General features: G+C 45.7%; 1 long non-coding RNA gene across 1 annotated transcript in view; it reads right to left on the bottom strand.

The window, feature by feature from the left end:
- The window catches only part of LOC120236895, a 44,989-nt gene extending 18,059 nt beyond the window's left edge, over positions 1 to 26,930 (bottom strand). The window contains exons 1-2 of the long non-coding RNA XR_005529796.1: positions 26,901 to 26,930; positions 24,801 to 24,938 (exon numbers count right to left, since the gene is read on the bottom strand). This is a non-coding gene — a long non-coding RNA (uncharacterized LOC120236895). The remainder of the gene's footprint in view (positions 1 to 24,800; positions 24,939 to 26,900) is intronic.
- Between the last annotated feature and the right edge of the window lie 772 nt (positions 26,931 to 27,702).

Here is a 27,702-nt window from a genome sequence, read left to right as displayed (position 1 = left end):
GAAACAGATAAGTTGCCGAGGAGGAAACTGAACATAAGAATCGGGGGCTTGGAGAAGAGCTGAGTGGAAGACAAAGATGTGGAGTCATCACAGAGACTGAAGCCCTGGGCTCAGGTGAAGATTTCTCAGGGAGAGTTTGAAGAAGAGAAAAGGGGGTGAGGACCCACCCCTGGGCGAGTGCAATACGTAGGAGTAATGGAAGCCAGCGTGGGCCTCGGGGATCCTGTGCCTCACTACCAAATCGGACTCCAAGTCGAAATTTTTGATTGTACAGTGGTTCCAAACCAAAGGTGAGAGGTCAGGGGGTGCTGGATGAATGTGCGACTGTGCCTAAGACTGCAGTCTCACCTTATGTGGACCCTGTTTCCTTCCCAATGCACAACTGGCCCAAAGGAGCCACCTGCCAAATGCTTGACTTGACCAGTGGCCCAAATCTAAGAGACATTGCCCTGCTAGGGTGACCAGGGCTTATAACGTATGGCTCTTTCCTGACTAGGGAAGACTGGTTAGAACAAGGGCTGTCCGGGGCATCTGGGTGGCTCAGTCGGTTGAGTGTCTGACTTCAATTCAGGTCATGATCTCGTGGCTCGTGGGTCTGAGCTCCTCACTGTGTTCTGTGCTGACAGCTTGGAGCCTGGAGCCTGCTTCAGATGCTGTGTCTCCCACTCTCTACCCCTCCCCCACTCACACTCTGTATCTCTCTCTCTCTCTCAAAAATAAATAAACATTAAAAAGAAAAAGAAGAAGAACAAGGGCTGTCAATATTTGGTCTGGCCCTTCAAAGGACCTGGCCTTTGAAGATTTGCATAAAAGACAGTTGTCCTATGGAGTATTTGGAGTAGGCAATACTACAAGTCTTGGCATTTGGTGTCTGGACCCAGTAAGAGCACAATGGCCTGGTGCAAACTGAAGTTGTCAACCCCTGAGCATACACAAGAGCTGGTTAGGAAAGAAAATGGAGCAGATCTCAGAGAGAAGTGGGGAGGCCTTGAGGAAGAAATGTGTGGCCAAAAGAGAGAAGAAAGAGCCTTAGATTTGACGGTTTTTGGTCACAGTCTTCATGCAACGCTGCTATGTCTACCCTACACCCATTTTGTCTGGCAAAAACTCAAATACAGACTGATAAAACACCACTGAGGGGGCTCAGTTTGCTTAAAGTACACTCATCTGTGCTCAATATATCCCCAATGTAACTTTCCACATTACCCATTCTTGTGGCAGAATCTTTTCTGAAGATAAAACAAAGATATATGTAAAGGGTGGCCTTCTCGAAAGGAACCCAAATTCTGAATTAATGAGGTTTTACAAACATATCACAGGCCACTGGGCTAACCTCTGTAAATAGCAATTGGCAATTTCATTAATTGGGGTCAAGGTCTGATCTATACTTCTCATGTCAACTGCAATCAGTTATGTGAAATAGAATCTTCATTTATCATAAGCCTATACTGCTTATAAGTCAGAAGCAGTTTCCCAAGAATGTTTGAAATGCAAAGTCTTACTTCTACTAGGAAGACCCAGCTCAGTGACCTTTTCCTGGACTGACAGTCCCCACCGAAGGCAGAGGAACTTTCTTGGGCTGGTGAGTTTTTATCGTTAGGAAGAGAGGAGATATATACAGCTCTCTAAGAAACAGATTTCCAACAGTTACTGCTGATTATGGATAGTAATCCAAAATCAAAGACTAAAGCACAGAAGAAATTCTTCCAAGATGTTTGGAATGGGGGCATAGCATTAACACCTCCAAAGAAAGTTAACTATCAAATCAGACTTTGACAATCTGTCTGTTTTGTATTTAGAAGGGACAGGCCTATGGTATTTTTGACTCTGTAAGTATAAGTGTAGTTGATAAATATGTGTAAACTTACCTGGTAATGTTCAAGGGGAAGCTTTAAGTTCACTTCCCTACCCTACTCCTGGACATAAAAATGTGTGATCATGACATCCCTGACATACACTTGCTCTGGATGGATCTTTAAAACAGTCCTTGATAATAGGCACACACAGGGGTGCCTGGGTGGCTCAGCTGGTTAAGCATCTGACTCTTGATTTCGACTCTGGTTGTGATCTCAAGCGAGTGAGTTCGAGCGCTGCTTGGGGTTCTGCACTGACAGTGTGGAGCCTGCTTGAGGCTCTCTCTCTCTCTCCCCCCTATCTCTCTCTCAGAATAAATAAACATTAAAAAAAAATAGGCACACACAGACACGCAGACTATTTTAAAATGTCCATGAGATGATGATCAATCTATTTAGAACTGTGACTGTACGGTTGAGTGTCCGGCTTTAGCTCAGGTCACGATCTCATGGTTCATGGGTTCGTGCCCCATGTCGGGCTCTGTGCTGACAGCTAGCTCAGAGCCTGGAGCCTGTCTTCGGATTCTGTATCTCCCTCTCTCTCTGACCCTCCCCTGCTCACGCTGTCTCTTTAAAAAAAAAAAAAAAGAACTGTGACTGTAGTAACAGTGACACAGGTGAATGCATATGTGCAAACTCATCAACACATATACAGTAAATGCATACAAGGTTTTGCATATCAATCACACTTCAATGAAGTATACACATACATATAAATGCTGAGCAAACGAAAGAAAGTTGCAGAATGGTAAGCAGCGTGCATGAGGCAAGGACATGAGAGCCAATTCTATATATTATTGATGACCATAAATATAGTAAGAAGTCTTTTAAATGTGTGAGAAGAAAAAAACCTAATCCAAGGTGTTGGTTACTTCTGAGAAAGGAAAGAAAACAATGAGATGGAGAAGGAGTGTCCAGTGGAGTTTAACTGTATCTGTAACATTTTCTTTAAAATAAATCCTACTGCAGATTCGAGTGGTGGCAGGGGCTTGGGGATAGTGTCTATGTGTCCGCGTCTGTATTTCACACACACGTAACGGCCCAGAGATATTCCTCAACGATGAAGACATACCATCAGAACTGAAACTTTCAAACCTGCGTGCAAGCAGGTTTGCACACCTTGTGCTTGTCTTGCCCTTCTCAAAGCAGTCCCCAAATCTTAGATATTTAAAAATAAGGGTATACATTCTGCAGATGTCAGTATCCAGTTAGATGAAAAAGGTGTAGAACTGAATCTTTCCTGGCTCAAAGTGGTATTTACTTGGATGCCAGTGATCATAAACCCCCTTCTTCCCACATAGTCTTTAATATCCGTGTGCCTGCGGAATACCTAGCGTGAAAAGCAGGCCCATGTCATTCCAAACTCCAGTAGAAGGATTTCCCCGGTGGTTATAATGCTGCGGGACAAACCTCTGATTGGAAGCAGGAGCTGGATCTTTTCTAATATGACTGCAAGAACGTAAGTATTTTGCAAGTAGAGCGGCCGCTGCAAGCAAAATGCAAGTGTGTGCTGTGACAGGGACATTAACAAATGGCGATCAGGTGAACTGTGTATCCACGTGGGCTGGGGCTGAGACTTTCTTTTCTACATTCGGAACACTTGTGTTTATTGAGCACCCACTGTCTACCCCATAGCACTGGGTTAGATGTCACAGTGAAGGAGTGTAAGGGATACTCAAAGTGAACTAGGTCGTGGGCCTTGCCCTCAGAGGATGTTCCACCTGAATGAAAGAGTGTTTACATAACTGGGAAACTAACAGTCTCCAGGAGGAAGCAACATGGGTCCTCCGGGGCACCGAGGAAGGAATGTGGCAAGGTCTGCACTGGTGTACAAGAGAAAAGTAAGGGGAGGGACCGGCTGGGAAGAAGGGCTGGGGCAGGACCTCCGACCAGAGCCAAGAGATCTGTGGGGACAATTTCAAGAGTGAAGGTCAAGGCATTTCCTCAGTCAGAGTCAGCATCCTCTGGAAACAAGAGTTCCAATACCAACAGTGACCTGCACGCCCGTAGAAATGGTCTTTACAGAGGACGAAAGCTGTACCTCGATCTTTGCCAGCAATGCTGGGGAGGGCACTCTGAGCCCCCCGAGATGAGCTGACCCAGCCGAGTGAAAAGACATTTTAAGTCTTTTTTTGTGGCTATCTTCCAATCTTCCTCCCACTGTAGAGTCCACAGCCGCTGGGCTGTAGTGCGGAAGGAGTGGAGGAATCAAAACGCAGAGAACAAAGGACGTGCACTTTGCTGGGATAGATCACTGTCTATTAAGCAAAGCTGGGTGATGTGAAGAAAGAGAACTCCAGACAAAGCACAGTCCAGAAACAGCATTAGCACAGTGGGGAATCATTACAAATGCAAAGTCTCAGGCTCCTCCTCAGGCTGACTCTCAGAAATTTTAGGGGTGAGTCCAGCAATCTGTATTTTAAGAAACTCTCCTAGTGATTCTGACCCACCTTAATATTTGAGAACCATTGCCCTAAACCATCACACACTGAAGAATGGTCAATTCTTAGGACTGGGAAAGAATTGGCATAGGCCAGCACACAGAAGAATTGGTGCTCTGTGACCTTCACACAAACCAGCATAGGACGATGGTCAACACACCTAGTCGCCCTCTACACACACCCTGTACTCAGAAGAATCCAAGAGCACCTGACGAGCAAATAGTCCATCCACCAGAAGATGCTTGATTTCATATTTTGCATAGTTTTAAGGAAGCATTTTTAAGAGATCCTTCCTGGATCAACTCCAGGACCACTAGAAAACAATTCCGTTTACTGAATCCTCATCCATACGATTCCATATGATGTAATCCTCGATTAATCTAACCAATGAGTTTTGCAGCCTCTCTACACAAGATGATTCTGTCTTGCTTATGAAAATCATGAAACAGGAAGACTTGAGTGCAAACACATACATTCTTCCTCATCTCAGTGGTCTTCAACGTCACTCATCCATTCATTCAACAAACATGTTTCAAGTGCTTAGAATGTTCCCAGCAAGGATCCTTTCCCCATCTCTAATAGGTTTATATAAAATTCACCTACATCAACGTAATGTGTGTATTTATTCAACAGTTCTTTCAAGGGGCTGAAATTTTCACCAATCCTTAACTCTGAGCCAAGGCAGTGTTTCCTACAATTTTTAAGTTATTTCATAGAAGGGTGGCTTGTACCCCGTCTTCCGTGTTCATCCAGATAGGGTACTTCTTTCTCATTCACACTTAGAGGTAAGGGAAATTTGCTGACCAACTAATATTATCTCATAGAGGTAAAATTCAAGATGGTGGGTCAGACAGACAAATCGTTACTATAGAATATGATAGGTGCTCTCAGAGAGATATGTGTAGTGTGCATTGTTGGAAATGAGAGGAGCTTACGATTCCTATGAAGTTTGGATATTTTTCTCCATAGAGAAGGAGCAGCTAAACATTTTGAAACCATCCCGATTCCCTTAAACCCTCAAACATGCTGTTGACCTTTATTCTTAGGAGATTCTCCGCCAACTCCTTCACAGCAATAAGCAAGGCCAGCAGAGGTGAATTTTCTTGTTCCCAATGAGTCTTTCCATCCCCGTCTTCCTTTGCTCTTTCTCCACGCTGATGTTCATGCCACACCTTCCCACATTCTCTGCAATCTTGCCCTATCGATTCTCCATCCTTGCTCTCACGTATTACATTATTTCTGGCTCTACTCCTTGAACCAATATAAGTAGTCATACTTCCTGTGCACTGATACAAAAAAATATATGCACCTCTGTGTTTATTGCAGCATTATTTACAATAACCAAAATATGGAAGCAGCCCAAGTGTTCATCAATAGATGGATGTATATATACAATGGAATATTACTCAGCCACACACAAAAAAAGAATAAAATCTTGCCATTTGCAACAACATGGATAGAGTTAGAAGGTTTAATGCTGGTGAAATATGTCAGTCAGAGGAAGACAAATACCATGTGATTTCACTCACATGTGGAATTGAAGAAAAATCAAATGAACAAAGAAAAAAAAGAGGCCAAGAAACAAACAAACAGACAAACAAACCAGACTCTTAAATATAGAGAACAATCTGGTGGTTGCCAGAGAGAATGTGATTGGGTGAAATAGGTGATGGGAATTAAAGAGTACACTTATCATGATGAGCACTGAGTAACTTATAGAATTATTGAATCACTATATTGCAAACTTGAAACTAATATAATGTTATACGTTAATTATACTGTAATTTAAAAATGAATAAATAAGTAAAAGAAAACAAAACACAAGCAGGTCATGCTACTCACTTATCTAAATCTTCCAGTGAATTTCCAATCATATTTAACAACAAAACACAAAGACCAGACCTGACCTACAAAACCCTCCAGAATAGGGCCCCCCACCCACCTCTATTCTTTCTGCCTCACTCACTCTAAACTGGTTTTCCTTTTTTTTTTTTAATGTTTATTTTTGAGAGAGAAAGAGACAGAGTGAGAGTGGGAGAGGGATGGAAAGAGAGGGAGACAGAATCCAATCCAGGCTCCCGGCTTTGAGCCGTCAGCCCAGAGCCTGATGAGGGGCTCGAACTCATGAACCGTGAGATCATGACTTGAGCTGAAACTGGATGCTTAACCCACTGAGCCACCCAGGCACCCCTTTCCTTTTTATGAAAACACCTGGATTGTTCCCACCTCACAAACTATTTGTGCCTCTAGTTGGCTTTGCCTGGAATGTTCTGTTCTGAGATCTTTGTCTGAATGCCTTTGCCTTGTCATTGAAGATTCAGCTCCAGGCTCCAATGACCCGGGACACATAGACCCACAGCCTGTCACCCCCTTCACATCACTGTGTTTTATTTTCTTCAGAAACTTGTCACTATCTGAAAATAACTTATCCATAGTTGGGGGTTTTCTTTGTTTTGTACAATTGTTTTGTCTAGTACCTGAAGTTAACCAGACTACAGGGTTTAGGACACAGTCTTCTAGATGCCAGATCTACCCAAGACTTCTGACACCGACTGCAACGTCAGGGGTTTCCCCAAATCTCCCTCTGTTTTGAGGATTTGCTAGAAAGACTCAGAACTCACAGAAGACTATTATATTCACATTTATTACAGGGAAAGGATACAAATTAGAACCTGCACCAAGATGGGGGAGGGGCGTGAGGGCCAAACCTGGGTGGGGTCCAGAGGTGAAGTTTCTTGACTCTCCTCTCCCTGAGGAGTCAAACAGGGTGTGGTCTCCTCCAGGACACAAAGTGTGGAGAACAGCCAACCAAAAAGATTTCATGAGCCTCAAAGTCCAGAGCTTTTGCTGGGTCTGCTTCATAATTGATTGACTTATTGCCCACAGGGCAGAACTCAGCCTACACCTCTCCACTCCCTCTGGGTTGGTGCTGATATCATGTAGTCTGAGGGGCTCAGCGGGACCCACCTTATTAGCCTATAATATCAGTATCAGCACGGTCTGAGGGGCGTACCATGAATAACACCCCTATCACACCCGTACCACTCGGAAATTCCAAGAGGAGGTTACTTCCCAGGAGCAAAGGCCAGACTCCTTTTGGGCAAGGAGTAATTCCTTACTGTGCATCTCTCATCTCTACTCTCCTATTAAAACATAAACTTCTGGGCTGCAAAGAGTAGACTGTCTTGTTCTCCACTGCGGTCCCAGCAGTACAGAGAAGTGCTGTGTGTGTGTGTGTGTGTGTGTGTGTGTGTGTGTGTGTGTGTAATTTGGCTTTACCCATTGGAGGTAAATATCAAGTTTCATTTCATTTAAAAGCCAAATAAATGACTTTAAACTCTCTTCCTATCCATCATGAACAATTCACCCTTCCTCCCCAAATGACACCTTTCAAAAGTCCCAGAGGTAAGTGAGGTAGTTTCTGACTGAGGCCAAAGCAATCAGTTACCATTTCCTTGCCCAAGAAAGAGACAAATGAAAATGGAAAATCTGGTCAACGTGCCAAAAGCCCGACACTGCAGCGACAGCTGCTGTCACCACCACCGAATACTATTGCTGCAGGAGAGTTCCCTGCGCCCTTGGCGAGGCCCTGCGCAGGATAGGAAACACGCTATTCCTAAGTCCCTGCTCACCACAGGAAGTGCTGGGGGAACCCGGATTTCCTACTCTCAGGTTGCACATAGCTGCTCAGGGTTAGACGGGAGATGACGAGTCTTTCCCCAGAATTCAGCTCAGCTGGTGAACATCACACATCATGCCAAGCAGACCTGGGTTCCGATGTTAGAGCTCTTTCGGGGCACAAGATTTCTAGCGTTCACCCACCCACAACCTTTCCTCAACCCGTGGTCATAATCCAAGGAGTAAGGGCAGTGGGCGGCTCCGGCTTTCCCTGAGCGCCTTCTGTGGGTCTTAAGATGCCTTTCTTCTGTCTGCTTTACCTTTCACCTGGCCTTCCACCAACGTACTGGATGTGAACTTGGACCTCAATGGAAGAAGGGCTGTTGCCCTTCGTCAGAAAGTCTCTTTGATGTCTCGTAAATCCATGGGAGCAAAAGGAAATTGGAGAAGTTCACCACCTAACTTCATCACCCCCACCCCCTCCCCCACCCCACCTAAGCTTTAGGCCCTAGTGAAACCAAAACATATTTTGTTATACTTTTCTCCTGGAACAATGGGCAGAGAGATACTCCCCTTCCGTTCGCTGTCTACATGGAGATGTGCAGGTGGTTCTTCCCCAACGAGGATGTGTTCCTAGGTGATTTGAAGTAGAAACTGCTAGCAATGTTTAAATAACTAAAGGTACCAAAAATATACATACATGTATATGTGTGTGTACCTAGTTACAAAATATTCGCATAGGTTATATCAGGGCAATGAGATATCAAGTGATGCTTATTTTCTTAAATACCTTCTTACCACTTATAGACTTTATAATAAGTATTTGGCACTTTATAATATGAAAAACATATTTCAATATTATGGAAAAAACGCAAGAATCTAGGGGGTGTGCAGATGGTTGAATGATCAGAAGCCTCTGCTCACGGAATTCTAACATCCTCGCATGGTTGAGACCCTCTCTTGTTTTACTTATGTACTGATTCTTTTTTATGCCTCTTCTACACTTCAGCTCTCCCCCATGAGAAGCTGCTCTAGGGGCGCCTGGGTGGCTCAGTCGGTTAAGCGTCAAGCTTCGGCTCAAGTCATGATCTCACGGTTCGTGGGTTTGAGCCCTGCATCGGACTCTGTGCTGACAGCTAGCTCAGAGCCTGGAGCCTGCTTTGGATTCTGTGTCTCCCTCTCTCTATGACCCTCCCCTGCTCGCACTGTCTCTCAGAAATAAATAAAACATTAAAAAAAAAAAAAAGAAACTGCTCTAATATATTCAACATGTACCTTTTCATCGGAGTGTACACTTATAAAGTATATAGTACTATTCTGTAGCATATATTTTTTATTTACATAAATGTTATTACATATCTAGTTCTCCTAACAAGATCTAACCCCCACACAAGCCATGAGAGTTAATTTATATTTGTAGTTCTATAGCAAAATATGGAGTTTAGCATAGAGGAGAGCAGAATATAAATATTTGTTGAACTGAACTGAAATTTTACTGTCTTTTTCTTAAATCTTGCCTTTCTTGGGCTTCAATGATACTTCCTTCCCCTGGTTTCCCTCCTGTCCCCTGGTCTCCTTCCTAAGCTCCTCCTTCTTCTCATCCCTAATTGCAGGCGCTACCGAAGGCTTAGTGCCTGTCTCTCTCTTGCTGTCACTCTACCTGACCCTTATAATTAGTCTCATTCATGTGCATGGCTTTTATGATCATTTTGGCAACCTACTATTTCCCCAACCTATAGCTCTATAGGTATTTCCCCAACCTATATCTCTAGTCTCATTTCTTCAACAAGCTGTAGACCTACATGCTCATCTGACAGCTGAAAGTCCTCAGACTTCTCATACTCAACAGGAAGTCATCCCTGTAGTCACCCCCACCCAAGCCTCTACTTTCTCCTTTGTCCTCTCTCATAGGGACAGAGGTTAGTGTTCTTTCAGTATCTCCTTCTCATCTTTAATAGAATTCTCCCTCTTCTTCTCTGTATGTGGGATAACCAGATCCATTTCTACCTTATGGATAACACTACTAATTCACAGCCAGTGGCATTGCTCGGTGCTGAGAATGTAAGGTGAGAAAGATATATCGGTTTCTGAGACTTAGGAGATAGACAATAGACAAATAAATAAGCATTATGTTGCCAAGTGTGATCAATGCTATAAAGGAAATGAGTAGCGTGATGTGGAGAACTGCGAGTCAGGAAAGGCATTGGTATAGGATGAGAAGGGAGCCTCTCATAAAAAGATCCGTGGGAAGAGCAAACAATCCAAGTTCAAGGGTCAGCAGATACCAAGGCTATAGGGAGAGAAAGAGCTTCACGTCCAAATACCAGAAATGAGACCTTTGTAATAGACCTTACTGAGAAAGGAGTGACCAGAACTGACCAGGGTGAGGGGTGGCCAGAGGCCAGATCATGAAGGGCCTTGGAGACCATTGAAGACATTTGGGTTTTATTCTAAGTATGATGGGAAATCAAATGTTCGCATTGAAGCAGACCAGGAATCTGACCTGAATTATGCTTTTAAAAGTTCACTGATGCATGAAGAATGAATTCTGGGGAAGAGGGGGCAAAAGGTAGAGCAGGGAAGGAAGTTCAAAGCTTTTGCACTAGACCAGGTAAGAGGTAGCGACAGCTTGAATTATAGGATGGCAGTGACCACGGTGAGAAACAGACCAATACGAGACATATGTTGGAGGTAAACCTGAGAGAACTTGCTGATGGACTGGATATGGAGATGAGGGAAAAGGAGGAATTAAGAATGACTCAAGATTTCTAGTGTAAGCAACTATGTGGGTGATACTGCCATTTCATGATTGGGGACATAGAAGGAGGAACAGGGCCAGCTGGCAGCAGATACAGCAGGGAATTAAGAGTTTTGTTTTAGACATGCTAAATTTAAGATGCCAATGAGATATCCTGGTAGAGATGTCAAGCTGACAGATATAACAACCTGGAGCTCCATGGGAAGAGCTCTGGAATGGAGACCCATTCCAAAGGCATCATTACAGAGATGCATTTATGCCAGAGGGGTACACATATGAAGGGAACATAATCAATGAGATAGGAAGAGAGAGAAGGGAAGGGAAGGAAAAAGAAGACAGCCCATAACCAGGTTCTTCGTCACTTAGAAGTCCTGTCTAAAAGGGGTGCCTGGAGGGCTCAGTCAGTTAGGCATCTGACTCTTGATTTCGGCTCAGGTCATGAGATCGGGCCCCATGTTGTGCTCTGCGCTGGGCATGGAACCTGCTTGATAGTCACTCTCTCCCTCTCCCTTTTCCCTTCTCTGTCTCTTTCTGTCTAAATGAATGAATGAATGAATGAATGAATCAATAAATGAATGAATGAATGAATAAACAAATAAATAAATAAAAGAATGAGCCAGCAAACTTGCATGAGAACCAGAGACTAGTGATAGAGAAAAAAAATCCAGGAGAGTATGAGTGTTATAAAACTAAGAGAGAAGAGCATTTGATGAAGAAGGGAGGGGTCAAACATGCCAGATATTACTAAACGACCAAGATAAGGCCAGAAACCCACCCACCGGGTTTAGGATAATAAAAATTAAAGAGTAATGTTGGCAAGGCAACATCGTGGGGCAAACTGAACAGTAATCTGTAGGTGTAGGTGAAGAAATGGAAGCAGCATGTGCAGACAGTACTTTGGAGAAGTTCTACTCTAAACGGGGCTATAGGTAGAGAGGAAGGTAGTGTCAACTGAGGCTTTTGTAAAGATGGGGAATCAGAGGGCACCTCCGCGTGCTGGTGGGGGTGACTATGAGCGAGGGAGAGACGGATGGTACGGGAGAGAGGAGTAATGAAGGAGAAAAACCCTCTAGAAGAGCAGAGGGGAGGTACTGGCCTCTGGTGAGGGCGACTTTTTGCCTCCCAGGAGGGGAAGGATGGGTACATGATAACAGACACAGGTGCGTGTGTAGACCCGGTGGTTGGGAGGAGACTGAGTTCCCTGCCAACAGTTTCCATGTTTCAATGAAAAGTGTTGGGAGATCACCCACTCTGATGCAGGGGGGAGAGGAGAGAGAAATGGGGGCGGGGTGGCGTTGAGAAGCCAGCACGGCCCTTCCGTGTAGTTTCTACATTCTTTCCACTCCGAGAGCAGCAGCCCTAATTTGGGCCATCCCAGTCTGCACCCCTACCCCATAGTGGTCTCCAAATTGACCTCCCTGGCCCAGCACCCCCACAACCCCAACCCTTTATCTACCCACCCTTCAGAGGGATCCCGCAGACCATAAATCTGCGACATGGGAAGCAGCAGTGGCCTCGTTTTCTACGACGTGCTACCTCCCCATCCGGGCGTGCAGAACCCCCCTCTCCTGGCCCGGCCTCCTCTGCACACTTCCACGATGCATGCTTTCCCTCGGCCTCTGCAGACCGCTGCAGCCATCCACTCCCCCTCTTATGCTATGAAATCTCTCGCTCTGAGGTCTTTGTTCCAGCTCTTCTTTCTGCCCAGCAGGGCAGGCCTTCCTCCCTCTTCCTCTCGCAGAATTCCTACCCGTTTCTCGAGATCCAACTCAAATCCCGCTTATGTCAAGAAACTTACCAGATTCTTCCATTAACGTCAGTGTCTCTCCCCATAGCTCCTTACTCCTTTCAAACTTATAAAAGATCAGAGCCTGTCTTGTATTACGAGCATATATTTACACATGTGTATTTGCGTGTGCGCTTGCCTCTGTCCTCAAGGAAGGAACAAAGGGAAGTGGAGAGGAGGGGAGGGGCGGCACGGAGAAAAGAGGGGGGGAAGTGGACCCCCGCCGGGGAGAGGCCAGGCGCCTCCCGACGCCTGCAGGCTCAGCCCCACCGGCTGAAGTCAAACCGCTCCGCTCCGCAGTGTTTCCGGGAGCCCCTGGCCCCTGTTCGCTGACCCTGCACGCCTCCTGGGCTGGCACGACCCTCCCCCCGCTCCGTGGGTTCCTCTCCCCCATTTCCCCCCCTGTGCCTCCATCTTAGATGCCCAGTAATTGCACCAAATCCTAAGAAGCAGCTCCAGCTCTGAAAAGAGCAGTGGGAGGAATCGAGAGAAATAGGGCGGAGAAATGAAAATGTAACGTTGAAAAATTCATGCTAAAGGAAGCACGTGCCCCCCCCCACCCCACCCCTGCATGCCATCTGATAAAATCCTGGCGGCGGCCTTGCTCTCCAGGCACATGCGGAGACCGCTGCGGCCTGACGAATGCGGCGCGCTGGCGCCTGCGGGAGACCGGCTCGCGGTTCCCGGCCCGCGGCCCTGCGCCCCCGCGGAGAGGCGGCTGCGGCCGCTCGACGGCGACCCCTGGCGGCCGCCGGGGAAACGCTCCGCAGAGCTTCAAAAGCGAACGGCCGCTGGACACAAAGCAAAGGGAGGTTTTTTAAAAGAAACGGGGGTAAGAAATATGCACCCCCAGATGGTGCAGGGCCAGGGGGTGGAGAAAGGAAGGAAAGCCAACTTTGCTTACTTATAAGCTAAACAAGAAGGAAGGGAACAGTCTGTCGGGCATGGTGGGGGCTGCTGGAGGGGAGAAGGTGGAAATGTAGAAATCTGTTTATAGTTGGAACGGAATCTGTTTAATATGATGCTTACACAAAATAAGACTTATAAGTTTTTCCCTGCTCTGAACCCTGCTTCCTTCATCGTCATTTTAACTAGCAGTGGGCTCTGATCCGATTTCCTCTTTCATACTCCCAAACAGGCTGCATATTAGAAGAGGCATCTATCTATTCAGGGAAATAAAACATACTTGGGCTTCCTCCAGTGCCTTCAGTGAGCCTGGGTCACAAGAGCCCATATAAGATAGGAGTTAAGAGCCTGGACACTTGAGACACGATGTAAATCCAATATATGTCACGCACTCGCTGTGTGACCTTGAGCACTTTGCTCAACCTCTCTGAACCTCTGCTCTTGCTTGTCTAGAAAACAGAGTGTAAGCAAAATGCACCTCCGGGACTGTGGCGATAAAGAGGCAGTGGTGTCTGAGGCACTCTTTTCCTCACCTCTGTCTCCGGGACAGAGAAGCTGGCTGATGCTGGTTCTAGGTTCTCTTCCTGAGCAGGACTTCTTTGGGACACGACTGTGATACATGCAGTTCAAGAATAAGCCAAGTGCCCGTGAGTAACAAAGGGATGAATCCTCCCTCACTTTCCCTGACTCCTTCCCTTTCTTTTCCATCAGTTCACACAGCTCATGCCTGAACAGGCAAGCAGACCAGGCAGCACCCACAAAATGGTAGGTGTGGGCGGAGGTGTGTTTGGTGTGCAAAGAGCTTCTTGGCATGGAGCTGATCTTAGCTTGGGATGGAGCCTGATGCTTTCCGTCAGTTCTTAAAGGCTGTACAATGTCCTTCTCCATGGTGTTAGCATTGCAAATGTTCAGTGGTTTGATATGCAGTGTCCTTTGCCAGGGGCTAGATGATGAAGAGGTTGTCTAGGGGGCCCCTGCTCCTAAGGAGCACAGTCTAGTTGGAAAGGTGTGATGTGCACAGAGGAAGAACTAAGTAACAAATAACGATTATAAATGGCATGCGTGAAGGGTCGAATGAGGAGCCCACTAGCACTATAGAAAATCAGAGAATGAAAACTGATTCAGGTCAAAGCTGAGGGCCCAAGGGGCGCCTGGGTGGTTCAGTGGGTTGAGCACTTGACTCTTGATTTCAGTTCAGGTCATGATCCCAGGGTTGTGGGATCGAGCCCCACGTCAGGCTCTGCGCTGAGTGTGGAGCCTGCTGTATCTCTCCCTCTGCTTTTCCCCCCACCACTCTCTCTCTCAAAAAAAGAAAAAAAAAAGTTGACGGCCCAAGAACTACAGAAAGTATCTTGGTACTTTGATGGGGGTGGGCAAGCTCTTCTCTCTAATCAGGATGTATCACTAGAAGGGTGCATCATAGGGTATACCATCTTCAGTGAGGAAGAACCACTTCCTCTTCTATATCACTATGCAACTTCTGACAGTCTCCTGAAGATGCTGGGCCATGTCTAGCCCCATGACATTGGGCTTGTCTCAGGACATGACTCACTTCCAAAGGCTCCACCTTCCAAAGGCACCTGCTCTGTGCCCATCTTCTGGAGGACAAAACTAAGTCGCAAATAAATTTATATACATGAGCAAGAAGAAAGAAGATAAGTGCATAGTTACTCATGATTCCTTATCAGTTCACTTACATAACATCCATCCATCCATTTATCCATTCAGTCCTTCATGGATACACAAAGTATTGTATTTAGCAATTGTTGTATGCCAGCACTGTGTCCTGCACCATGAGTACAAACTAATGATGCATTTCCTTCCCTCCTACCCTGATCAAGATCCTATATCACCCTAGTCAATTTTAAAGTATCTCTTTTGTCCCACCACATCTGAGGGACCCGATGTACTATGAGATGCATGTGGCTCATTCTGTTGCAGTAACGGGGCCCTGATAAATACGGATCCCACCACTCTGCACAGCAGACTGTCCTACTGAATCTAATAGTTTAGATTTTACAGATCCACCCACCCACTTCCTGAAGGGACAAGGAAGCATAGAACTCAGTGTAGTGACCCCTTAGGTTCAGATACAAACGCATCAGACCTTTGCCTCACGCTAGCTCTGATGACTGACGCACAAGCTGGCTCTAACCTGACCCTCACAAGTGCCTGCCTCCCTGGGGTGTTCACCTAAAATCATTCCAGGACCCTTTTCGCCTTGCTGGCTGCCTCTCACTCCCACCCCCTGCCTTCATGGGATTTGTGACAATCAGTGCTCTTTAACAAATTTGCTGGAGTGTATTTGTGTGCCTTTAGTGGTGGCGGAAGGCTGTATAATTATCTCCCAATTCATCAGGCTCCTTCAACAGGCAAATGCCTTTTTTTCCAATAAGTTTTTCTGGCTGAGGCGCCAATAGGCCTTGTTGCTACGGAAACCAGAACGTTTCTCTCTCTATTTGAATGGTGTGTTGAAAGCTCTGTGTGTATGTGCACGCACACATATGGTAGCTGCTCGCTTTTACAGCTCTTTTCCCCTTTCCTACCTCTATGGACCCGTCTGGCATTTTCCCTACATGTTTCAGAACCCATGTTTCAGAACGTTCCCCCCTCATCCACAGCTCTTGCTTGTCCCTTCCTGACTTTCGCTGTGCCCCCACCTCCCCCTACCCTTCCATCTGGTGTTCTCAGCTGTCTAAAAAGAAATACCAGTTGGCTTGCGTTAAATCTAAGAGGGAGAGGGAAATAAAGGGTAATTGTAGAAACAAAGCTTTGCAAAAGGCTTTGACCAGCCAGGTGTTTCCGGCTGGAAGACTCATGGCCACCCTTGGCCATTTCCTAGAACACGGGGCTTCTTTACAGGAGGACAGGGGCATGGAGAGAGCACAGCCCAGCCCAGCAGCACCATCTGCTGCCACTGCTCTTGGGCACGGACGAACATGCCTCCACCCAAGTCACTGGGTTTGATTCAAGGACTCTTGGATGACGGGAGGCCTCCATTGGAATCTATTTCTTTATTCATTTATTCAACAAGCACTGACTCAACACTGAGTATATGCCAGGCACTGTTTTAGGCACTGGGGATATGTGCCCATGGCCCCTATCCTCAGGAAGCAAGACTTGCTCACTGATAATTGCGAAGACCACATGGTAAGTGGGTGGCTAAGTAGGTTAAGGGTTGGACTCTTGGACTCTTGATTTTGGCTCAGGTCATGATGGTTCCTGAGTCCAAACCCTGCATTGGCCCCGCTGCCTCACACTGGGCTTGCGCTAACAGTATGGAGCCTGCTTGGGCTTCTCTCTCTCCCTCCCTCTCCCCCTCCCCTGCTTGCACTCGCTCTCTCATGCTCTCTCTCTCTCAAAATAAATAAATAAACTTTTTAAAAAAGACAATATGGTAAATGATGAAGTCATAACTAGGGTTGGGGCTCAGGAGTCCAACTGTCAAACTTACTTCTGAGGCCCAGGCCAGCATTTGCTAGCTGTAACCTCGGGTAAATGACCAAGGTTTAAGGTTCTATTTCCTTATCTCTAAGTTGTTTCTGATGATTAAAATAATGAGTATTTATTAGCATACTGCCCTGCCCTCAATCCATACTCAATATTCATTGCCATTGCCAGGGTTACATGAGGGTTATGATAATAGGGAAAGAGACCACCTAGGCAAGGTGTCATAGAAGAGGGGTTGGACTGGACATTTTCTAGGCAAGAAAAGGAGGAAGAACATTCTAGTCGGAGGGAGCAGATGAGCAAAGGCATGAGGTGTAGACAGAAAAATGCTTCTGTGCAGCTACAGTGTCAGATACATGTGCCTGGGGACAGGGACACCATGGAATTGGCCTAGGCTGGGAGGACACTGATCTCTACCCTGAGAGGATTAAACCTTTAATCAATCCCCTTAATGGAGTGAGCATGAAATTCTTAGGCTTAAGAGAGACACAAGTAGATAAACTGTTTAGAGAAAAGAGTTTTTCCTGGTGATACACAAAATCCCAAAATTAAAGGGCTCCCGAACCTTCCCTTGTTTTAAAAGTGACAGATACCAGCTGATTCCAGCTAGCACCACGCATCGCTTGATTCCTTTACCCCGTGTTGGCCCATCCTCCCAGTATATTCCAGGCCATGCATACCTGGGCATCGGGATATAAGATGCAGCACGTCCAGCTGTGTAGCCTTGAACTCGGCACTGAGGCCATGTGGGAGGAGAGGTGGTGAGATGACCCCTGAGGTTTCTTCTAGCTCTTGACAGCATGACTCTAAAGTTAAAGCTGTGGTTGGTAGAGAAGCTGGCAAGGGAGGGAGCGGCCATGTGTGTAGAGGGGAGTGTGGTGGCTGGAGGGGCAGCAGTAATGACGGGGCAGAGTGTGCACTGTGGAGACAGCAGACATGGATCAGTGATTGAGTTGGGGCTGGAGGGGAAGAAGAAAGCCCGGCAACAACTTGGAGGCTACTTTTGTGTTCCTGGAGGTTGGCCGAAACAGCAAGTCAAGAGTCAGACCGGATGCACTGGGTTTTGCCGAAGCATGAACGAAAGAACAGAACTGTGAGGTCTGCTTTGGGTCACATGGTACACATTCCAGCCTCTACTCTTGACACTGAGCAAGCATGGTGGAACTTTGCAGTCTAAAATTATGCCAAGGTTTCTTTTACCTTTGGTTTAAAAGGAGACAATGGTATCTCCGAAAATAAGTGTGAGCCTGGATTTCTAGAATCAAAAGCTGGCCAAATTTAATAAGGCAGTGAACCAACCTCATGTGACACAATGTCCCCTGTCCTGTCCACTCCACACCTACCTGCCCTTAACAGAGGCCTGTAAGGGGTACAGTGAAGTGTTATATTTGGGGATGTTTGTTTTCTCTTAAGAACTTATAAGGAAGGGGGGGTTAGGTTTTGTTTTTTTTTTCCCCCATTGATTTGTGTATTCTGCATTCTTTCAAACCCACGAGAATGGATTTCTTCTGTAACTAGAAAAAAAGACATGCATACATGCATTTTTAATGGGTTTGATGAAGCTTCAAAAGATTTAGAAGTAAAATACTTTTTAAGGCAAGGAAAGTTTAGATGGAAATGGGGAGAAACATAGACACTACTATGCACAGATAGTAGGTGAGGCTTTCCATTTGTATTATCCTGTTTGGGCCTCACAATGCCTATTGAGATATATATTCTATACCCTTTGACACACGAGAAAGTTGAAGTTAAGTTCTGTTGAAAAACTTCCCAAAGCTCCACCCTTTCTCTAATCAGTGGTGGACTGAGTAGTCACAGCCATGTTTGCACCACTTCGAAGCCTCCAGCAGCCCCACCATTTACACTAATAATAGAAGAAGAAGAAGAGAGTAGATCAATAATAAGGTTGACCTTTGACACAAATTCACAGAAATTAATGCTTTTATCTCCTGGGTCCCAGTTCTCAGAATCTGGTTGGTGACAGTGTCACTTAGTCAGGTCCTTTTCTCCCCCAAATTTCCCCAGGCTCCAAAATTGCTTTTCCTTCTTCACCTGACTCATCTGAACTCCATTTCTGTCCACTTGGAGCTCTGAACCCCAGTTGTTAAAAAGTAAGTAACAAGATTTACTGATCCAAGAGCGTGAGAATCTGTGGGGTGTATTCTTATTTTGCTAACTGTGTTTGCGTCATGAAATTTGATAGAACCAAATGACTGTCTCATAGATGAAGTCAAAGACAGTGATGGAAAACAAAACGATGACTTTCAGGTTGAGGAAAAGAGACTTGGGGCCCAGTGAGTTGTTTGTTTGTTTTTTTTAACAGATTGATTGGCATATGATTGACATACACTAAACCATCTATATATAAGGTGCACAATTTGATAAGTTTGGGCATATGTAGAAATTTGTGAACCATCTCCACACTCAAGGTAATAAACTTATTTGTCATGCCCGGAAGGTCCCCCCTGTGGGGAAGTGAGTTTTTGATTCCCTTAAATTGGACCAGCTCTTAGGTAGAGTGGCTCTGCTAACCATAACAGAGCTCAATGACATTTTTGTGAACTAAATGTAGCTTTACAACCAAGTGCTTTTAAAGCCTGTTCCCAATTCTGGAAATGATTCTGAGGTGGGGGGGGGGGGGGAGAGAAAAACAATCTCTAGACCTATTTGCAAATAAAAATCATAGGGGGATGATAATCCCCAGAAAATACACAATGCACCTGATAGCATATTCTACACAAGTCCTGGTTAGGAAAATACATTTGTACTTAACATGGGTTAATTGTATATTGGAAAATTCCAGCAGAAGTGAGTGCATTGTTCAGGCTCCATGGGCCACACCAGCAGATGTCAAGTTCACAGCCACTGGGGCCGGAAGGACAGAGCTGAGGAGGTTCTCTGTTTCAGACAACTGAACAGATAGTCAAACTTGGAGATTTGGGAAAAATTAAACTCAAGACTGGGAAAGGACCTACCGCAAGACTGTCAGTTCCTTAATGACGGGAAGCATGCTCATTTATTTTGGTGTTTTTAATAACCTAAATTTCCTAGCACGGGCCTCGAAGGGTTTGTTGGAAAGAAATCCTGAACCATGAATGGGGATACCTATTCAAAATGAGATGGTCTCTGGTTTCACAAAGGGGAGTTTCCAGGGTGGCTACTCACAGAAGTCCCTCACTCCGAAAGTGAGGTGGCAAGGACACCACCTAGGGGAAAGGCTGTCACTAGGATCTCCTGCTGTTCTGTGCGCTTCGTGCACCGAGCACCCACAACACACCAGACACCGTGCAAGGTTATGCCTGGATGGGCGAGGGAGCCAAGCACACAAGCAGGGTGGCAGAGCCTATGCAAGGGGAAGAACACACAGCACAACGGCATGCGGGTGGAGCATCTAACCTGTCTTGGGGAGTCAAGGAGAACCTTCCAGACGCTCTGGCCTCCAAGCTTCATCCAGCTACCTGAAGGAATGCTCTTTTCAAACTGATTGTTAAGTATCTTGTATAACGCCAAGCTCTTCCATTTAGTTTCTTCATCTATAATAATAGATTCACTTCAGGGATGCCTGGGTGGCTCAGTCAGTTAAGCGTCCGACTCTTGATTTCAGCTCACGTCATGATCTCATGGTTCATGAGTTCGAGCCCCACATCAGTGGGGCTGAAACTGAAAGTGCAGAGCTTGCTTAGAATTCTCTCTCTCTCCTTCTCTCTCTGCCCCTCCCCTGCTCAGTCTCTCTCTCTGCCTTTCTCTGTCTCAGAGTAAATAAACTTAAAAAAAAAAAAATAGATACACTTCAGAAAAGTGAAAAACCAATCTTATTCTGGAGTAAAGTCACACATTAAATATACGCCTGGTGAATTGCAACATGGGACATGGGCTTGTGGGCTGCCGTGGCACCTAAAGGTGGATGGGGCGTGTAAGGGTTTCTCAGTAAAATGTATCTGTGTCAAGTTCTGGTATTTATCACAACACTAACATCTGTCTTAAAATATGTTCAGAGAGGGGCGCCTGGGTGGCTTAGTCGGTTAAGCGTCCGACTTTCGCTTAGGTCATGATCTCACGGTTCGTGGGTTCGAGCCCCGCGTTGGGCTCTGTGCTGACTGCCAGCTCGGAGCCTGGAGCCTGTTTCAGAGTCTGTGTCTCCCTCTCTCTCTGACCCTCCCCTGCTCACGCTGTCTCTCTCTCTCTTTCCTAGAAATAAATAAAAATATTAAAAAAAAATATGTTCAGAGAAGGCTTCGTAGAGAAGAAAAAAGACAACAGAATAGAGAAAGTAGGGTGATAACAAGAGAGAGTGAATGAAGACTGAAAATGGTTGGCAGAAAACAGAGGAGAAGGCAAGCTTGAGAGAGGAGAGGGTGGGTTGGAAGACAAGGATGAGAGGAAGAGGCCAGAAAATGCTGAAAACTGGAGCATAAGGAATCCAGTAGAGAAGTCATGAGACAATGAATGTAAAAGGAAGGAGCTACACTAAAGAACACACACTGGGAGAAAAACAAGACAAAGAACGAAGAAACTGAGGGTGTGAGCGTGCAGAGTATGGGGAGATCCATGCGTAAGCAGCCTGCCCATCTATTGCCCTTCGTGGAGGTGGGGAGCTTGGAGGAGCTCCTGACCACACGGGGTAAAATCAATGCCATGAGGAGCCGGCGTGCCCCTCCTATTTGAATATCTCTAGGGGAAAACTGGAGGAACCAACTGTGTCACAAGAGCCTCCCTGAGCCATGCTTCTAAGGGCACCCTTCTGTACCCTTCACCAATTTAAGACCAGATGGCCAAGAGAGCACAGAGCCTTCCAGAAGTCTTCAGGGCCTGGCCCCTTGACACAGTAGCGACATCTCTGCCCCAGCAGATTTTGTTCCATACATTCAAGCCAATCTCTGGAACAAGTGCCTAATGAGAATTTTTCAAGTGGCCCCATGATAGGACTGCCTAACTTGATCATAAAATATCTTCCAGCTACTCAGATCTTAAAATAGCAAATGTTCCCCTTAAGAATCTGTGTAACTGTTTTTTTCATGTGCCATTTCCTCTTTTCTGTTAGAAGACATGAAAGGCATTCCCTGGATTATGGTGGGGTTTATTTGAGCATTGCTTGTGCTGATGCAGACATCATGCTCACCACAGTGGGGTCTGTGTCCCTAAGACATCAGTCCAGACAAGAGACTAATAGCAAGAGGTGAACGATATGGCCGTGTTTGAACAGGGGGGTAATGTGACCACTGCAATTACATGGAGGACACTAATACAATTAACCAGAGTTACCAGCTATTATGAGGTCATTGTTGGCCAAATCCAAGAGACGGCTGGGAGAACTCAAGGGCTCCAGTTCTCCTCACTCCACTTCCAAGGGGACGGTAAGACATCAAAGATAATATTACATTCTCAAGATCCCATAAAGTTAGTCATCCCATCAGAAGATGGAGCTCTCATTAGACAGGGCAAAAGAGATACCATTTCTGTAATTCACCCCAATTCATCCTTTTGGTTCCATTGCTGTCTCAGAGAGATTAAGGCAATACCCAGAGCCACCTTCTCTCTAGAACTGTCCAGCCTTTGGAAGGCCAGATGACATAGAGGGAACCTCAGAGATGAGTGAGCAACCCCGATCGAAGAAGACTCAGAATGGGCTGGATAGGCTGAGATAGATAGGTCAGCGCCAGGCTGACCTCCACCATAAGCCCTTAACAGGGTGTTGTTCTTTCTAATGCCTCAGAAATCTCTTGGGACATATTTTCTTTTTCTGGCAGAATGACGGTAACTCTCAGGAGTTATCTGTTGGATGGACTTCCTTTGTCTTAATCCTGTTTGCTCAGCAAGAGTGAGTAAGAGGCCAGGAGTAAGCAAATCAGGATACAGACTTCCAAGTTCCCTTCAACTATAAGGCTTTATGAATGGATAGAGGGACATTTTAGCTCTTCTCTGGGTACAAAGGAACAGAAGAACAAAGAGCATTAACTCAGAAAAAACAAGGCATGAGTTGAAGCCTAAATCTATAGTAATTCCATGACAAAAGCTTATTGTTAATTAATAGTTTATTGAATGCCTTCTAGATACCTTGTAAATAGTTTATTGAGAGTCTAAGTACTTATATATATTATACCATTTAGTATTTACTAAAACTCTATAATGAACATATTACACTCAACTTATAGGTGAGGAAACTGAGGCACAAGGAATTTAAATAGCCTGCCCAAGGTCTTACACTAGTAGGCAGCTGAGCTAGATTGGCTTGACCTCTGAGCTCATCACTGTCACACTGTCTCTTGGAGAATATCCATATAATATGATTGAGCCTGTCACTTAGGTCCCAGAGCATCTTCCCTACAGCCCTGGACAGCTGCACACACTTCTGACTCTCACTGGGGGAACTTCTCCCAGTCAGGTGCATGCTGGCTGGCCAAATGAGACATGATTGGGAATAATTGTGACATGATATGGTCTGGGATGAAGAGCAGATGGGACTTGAGTGCACAGAAACCCTTTGGGGTCTGATTTCAAGGGAAGGAGACATGGCCATCTTAACGATTTGGCAAGAGGAGTTAGACAGGAAGGGTGACAGCCATGGCTGATGTGGTTGGCAACAGCTAAAACTGATAATTACCTCCTGCCCACAGTTTGAAGTCATCATTCTCAGCATGGACAGCCCTGGAGCCCAGGACCTAGATGGGGTCATATGGAAGGGACAGAAAAGCAAGGTCACGGGGGCCATCTCTTTGGAAGAGTGTGGCTGAGACAGACCCACAGCATTTCAGCTTGCATTTCAGACCTGAGCACCATGAAGAAATTGCTGACCCTTTTTGAGCCTTGAGTGGGAGTTAAGTCTCTTCTAATTCTAAAATATTCTGAGTTTACTCAGAGCCTATTAAGCACTCTACATAAAGGTATCTTCTCCATGGCAATTAAAAACAAAGGTACCTCTTATAAGAAATGGAGCAACACAGGGGTTCAGTTCAAAGACAGGCATACATTGGCATCCAGTTTGTCACCCTGAGGACATTAGGGAATGGGTCTCTTTCTTTCCTTCTCCTGCATACCAATCAGCATGCCTTTGGCTGCAAGTAAGAAAATACCCATCCAACAGACTTAAACAATATGGAAATATATTTCATAAGAAGTCCAGAGGTAGGCCAGCTCCAGAGTGAGTCAGTTCATCCTCAAACCCAGCTTTTTTCTATCTCTCCCCTCTGCCATTCTCTGAGGACAGATCTGTTCTCAGAAGTGGGTTTTCCAGACAGTTACAAAGATGGCTGCTATATTTCTAGGTGGTGTTGTCAGATACTACAATGTCTAGGAGAAGAAAAAGTCAGTCGTTTCTGATGCATTGCTTTTTTTTAAAAATTTTTTTAATGTTTTATTTATTTCTAGGAGACAGAGAGAGAGACAGCGTGAGCAGGGGAGGGTCAGAGAGAGAGCCTGAAACAGGCTCCAGGCTCTGAGCTGGCAGTCAGCACAGAGCCCGACGCGGGGCTCGAACCCACGAACCGCGAGATCATGACCTAAGTGAAAGTCGGACGCTTAACCGACTAAGTCACCCAGGCGCCCCCGATGCATTGCTTTTTTAAGAGGATAGAAACAAAAAACCCTTTTCCAGAAGTCCTTTCATATCTCATTGTCTAGAATGAGCTCATATGCCCAATCACAACCCATCACAGGGAGGAGAGTGATACCACCAGCAATGACTCTGACTATTGAGGATTAACAGAGAGACTTCTGAAGAGGCAGAAACCTGGGCAAAGTCAGGACTCCAAAACAGAAAAGAGCTGGGAGTAACTCTGCAGGTGGTAATTGGCGGCAAAGACAGCTATTTGATTTCCAGTACTCATTTTCCTCTTCTTCCTTAACGACGTAAACCCTGGTATTTAATTGGGCAGAATAAAGACTACATTTGCCAGCTTTCCATTTTCACCACTATCTATGGCCATGTCGTTAAATTCTGGTTGCTGAGATATAAGCAGGGGGCTGTATGGAACTTTTGAAATGTTGCTTACATGGAGCTAACTCAGCTTGGAGGCCTGCCAGCCATGTTCTGCTTTCCTCCTTCTTCCAGCCTACGACCCAGATGTGATGGCTGGATCTCCGTCAGCCATTTTGGATCATAAGTTCTCCTAGAGGATGGAATCCACATCCTAGAATACAGTAGAGCAGAAATACAGGAGCTTAGGTGACTGGTGACTCCATGACCATCAGACATGCCTTAGACAACCTATCTCCACACTTACGTGGGAGAATGAACTTGTGTATGTTTAAGCCTTTATTTGTCTCATCTGTTGCTCACCACCAGTACCATTCTTAACCGATACAGCAACCAGCAATGAATGCTACACCTCAAGAGTTAAATTATGTGGGTTAACTGAGTTGATGCTCTCAGTCCGGGAAGGCATGAAAGACACAGACAGTGAGAAATTTTGGAACCAAACGGATCTGAGTGCAAATTCTGCCTTTGTCACTCATGACCTGTGTGATCAGTGGTGAGTGCCTTCACTTCTCCAAGCTTAATTCCACCATCTGTAAAATAAAGCTGGATATTCTTACTGGTCATGGGAGTTAACATAAGAAAACGTTTGCAAGGCACTCTGTGTTGCAATCACATGGAACAGATCCGCAATAAGTGGTCCTAAATGTTTTAGAAAATAATCATATGCCTTGAAGGACCTAGAAATCACCGAGCCCAAAACTCCCATGTTTATAGAAGAAAAAACTGAGCATCATAGAGGTGAAATCAGATTCCCAAAGGGTCTCTGAAGTCCCCTGTGGGAAGCACAGTTGTCATGCTTACTCACAAAGGACACTTTCATCATTCTGTGCCCTGCGTGGCATCTACATTGCCCATGGCCCTGGGGCCCCAGGACTCCTCTTCTGGATGCACTGCCCAACCCCTGATGAAGGACAGATATTCAGCCCCGAGCATCAGCCACCGAGATGGTGTTCTTTTCCTGCACTGATACATCAGTCCCATCATGTGGTACTACTTTAATTGCTGTCCTATTTTTGGAAAAATAGATGGCTAAACATAAGCCATTTTTTCTTAGCATTTTTTTGGTTACTGAAGCAAAGTACTCAGTAAATAAGGCCTGATTTGCATGACATTTTGCATGAATAGCGATGTTGAATGAACAAGGTAACAGACTTTGAACTTTTGTAGGCATTCTATTCAATTTTAAAATGATTTTTTTTCGTTAATTCCCAGTAGATTTCCACTGACATTAAAATCGACCACAATTTGGGAGGCCTCTGGTGGCTACAATGAGAAAATACAAAAGCAATTATAAGCCTGTGCGTGTTTGTTTAGCTAGGTGAGGTATGCCTTTACTTATGCACATTCGTCTACGCAGGTTTTCCAGGCATGGGGACCTGGGATCAACTCTAATCCTCAGGTAGCGTCAGAGTTTTAGGCATTATCAGGTTCTTGCTGGGAGCCAAAGAGGACTCATGCTGGGCTTTCCCAGGTCAGAACTGGTCCAAACAACGCCCACAGACATTCAAAGGCAAGAAAACACTGGAAAAGAGAAATAACCACCAATCTTACATTCTAGAAGTAGTTATGTATTCCACTTTGGGCCGGTGTACTAACTAGATGGCAAGTTCCACACTGAAATAACTAAATAAAAGACTTTGGTGTCTTTTCCACCAAGCACAATCCGAATGCCCCAGCACTCAAGAAATTTTCCCGGTGTGACTGTTTGTTCACATAACTCACCCCGGGGCATAATCGTACAGCACGGCAGTGATGGATGACTAGGAGAGAGCACATAGAATAGAATAATAATTCTACTCTGGGTTTAAATAATGCTTTTCCTCCCCAGAGGTCTGAAGGTTTTCATATAGATTCGAAGGTAAGGGTGGGTATTATTAACCCCTTTTGTGTATGTGGATATAAAGATGTAAGTTGTTTGTCCAGAGACGTAGAATAAAAGCATATTCGAGGTGAATAATCACCTTTGATATTATCTCTTTTCTTAGATGGAGAGACTGAGGTCAGGATGGTGACGTGATTTTTCCAAAGCTGTATCATTAATGGCCAAAAAACACCCCTAACCCTTCCTGGAGCCGGAAACAAACATGAAGTCTCCCGACAGCCTGGTAAATACCTGCTCCATTTTCAAGTCCAGCTTTTCGAGTCCATTTTCAAGTCCAGCTTTTCCAGAAACATAGCACCAAAACAGGCTTCCCATCGAGCCAATCGAGGGCCGAGTCTCCCTGGGGTCAGCAGGGTCATGGTCAGAGATAACCTCTGCTTCCAGAATCCCAGGGTGGGGGGAGCTATTTCACAATAAAAGTAGGTAACACGGTAACCGGAGAGATCTCACAGGAGTAAACTTTCCCCAAATTTATATACAGACATCCCCTCTCCATATTATAACAGCATTCAGATTTCCTGCCTAGCTCTGTCTTTCCACCGTTTCCATAGTCATCCACATCCCATAAGAAGATGGGATGCTGCCGAGCGTGGGAGGAGCCTCCGTGGATACCTGCCTCAAGGATTCTCTTCTCTCCGGATGCCACCTCCTTCCTGGGCTTTCACGCGCCGTGATATGTAGTCCAGACATCCAGCCTGTGGAAAGTCCCATCAGGATCTGGATTCCCCCAAGGACGAAGCTCCAGGGTCCTCGCATGACGTGAAGCCGCAATGGCTGGGCATTGCTCTGGGGCTCTTGGGCAGCAAGGGGCCAGGGTGGCCGGTGGTAGGGGTGAGACATCATAGGCCACAGAAGAATGGCCGTCGTGCTACGAGAGGGAAAGGAGGTGTCATGGTGTCTTCTCTCTGGGCAGCTCTATCAGAACAGCAGACCAAGGTTTGCAGCTACACAGAGCCCGTGCTATCCCTGCGTACCCTCCTCCCAACATCTTCCTCCACATCCTCTGGCTGTAGAAGCTTCTTCCTGCCCTGGG

This window comes from Hyaena hyaena, unplaced genomic scaffold (assembly GCF_003009895.1).
Source record: "Hyaena hyaena isolate Hyena2069 unplaced genomic scaffold, ASM300989v1 scaffold_164, whole genome shotgun sequence".
Taxonomy (NCBI): Eukaryota; Metazoa; Chordata; class Mammalia; order Carnivora; family Hyaenidae; genus Hyaena; species Hyaena hyaena.
The sequence above is the reverse complement of the archived record's forward strand: the minus strand, read 5'-3'. Positions and strand labels throughout refer to the sequence as shown.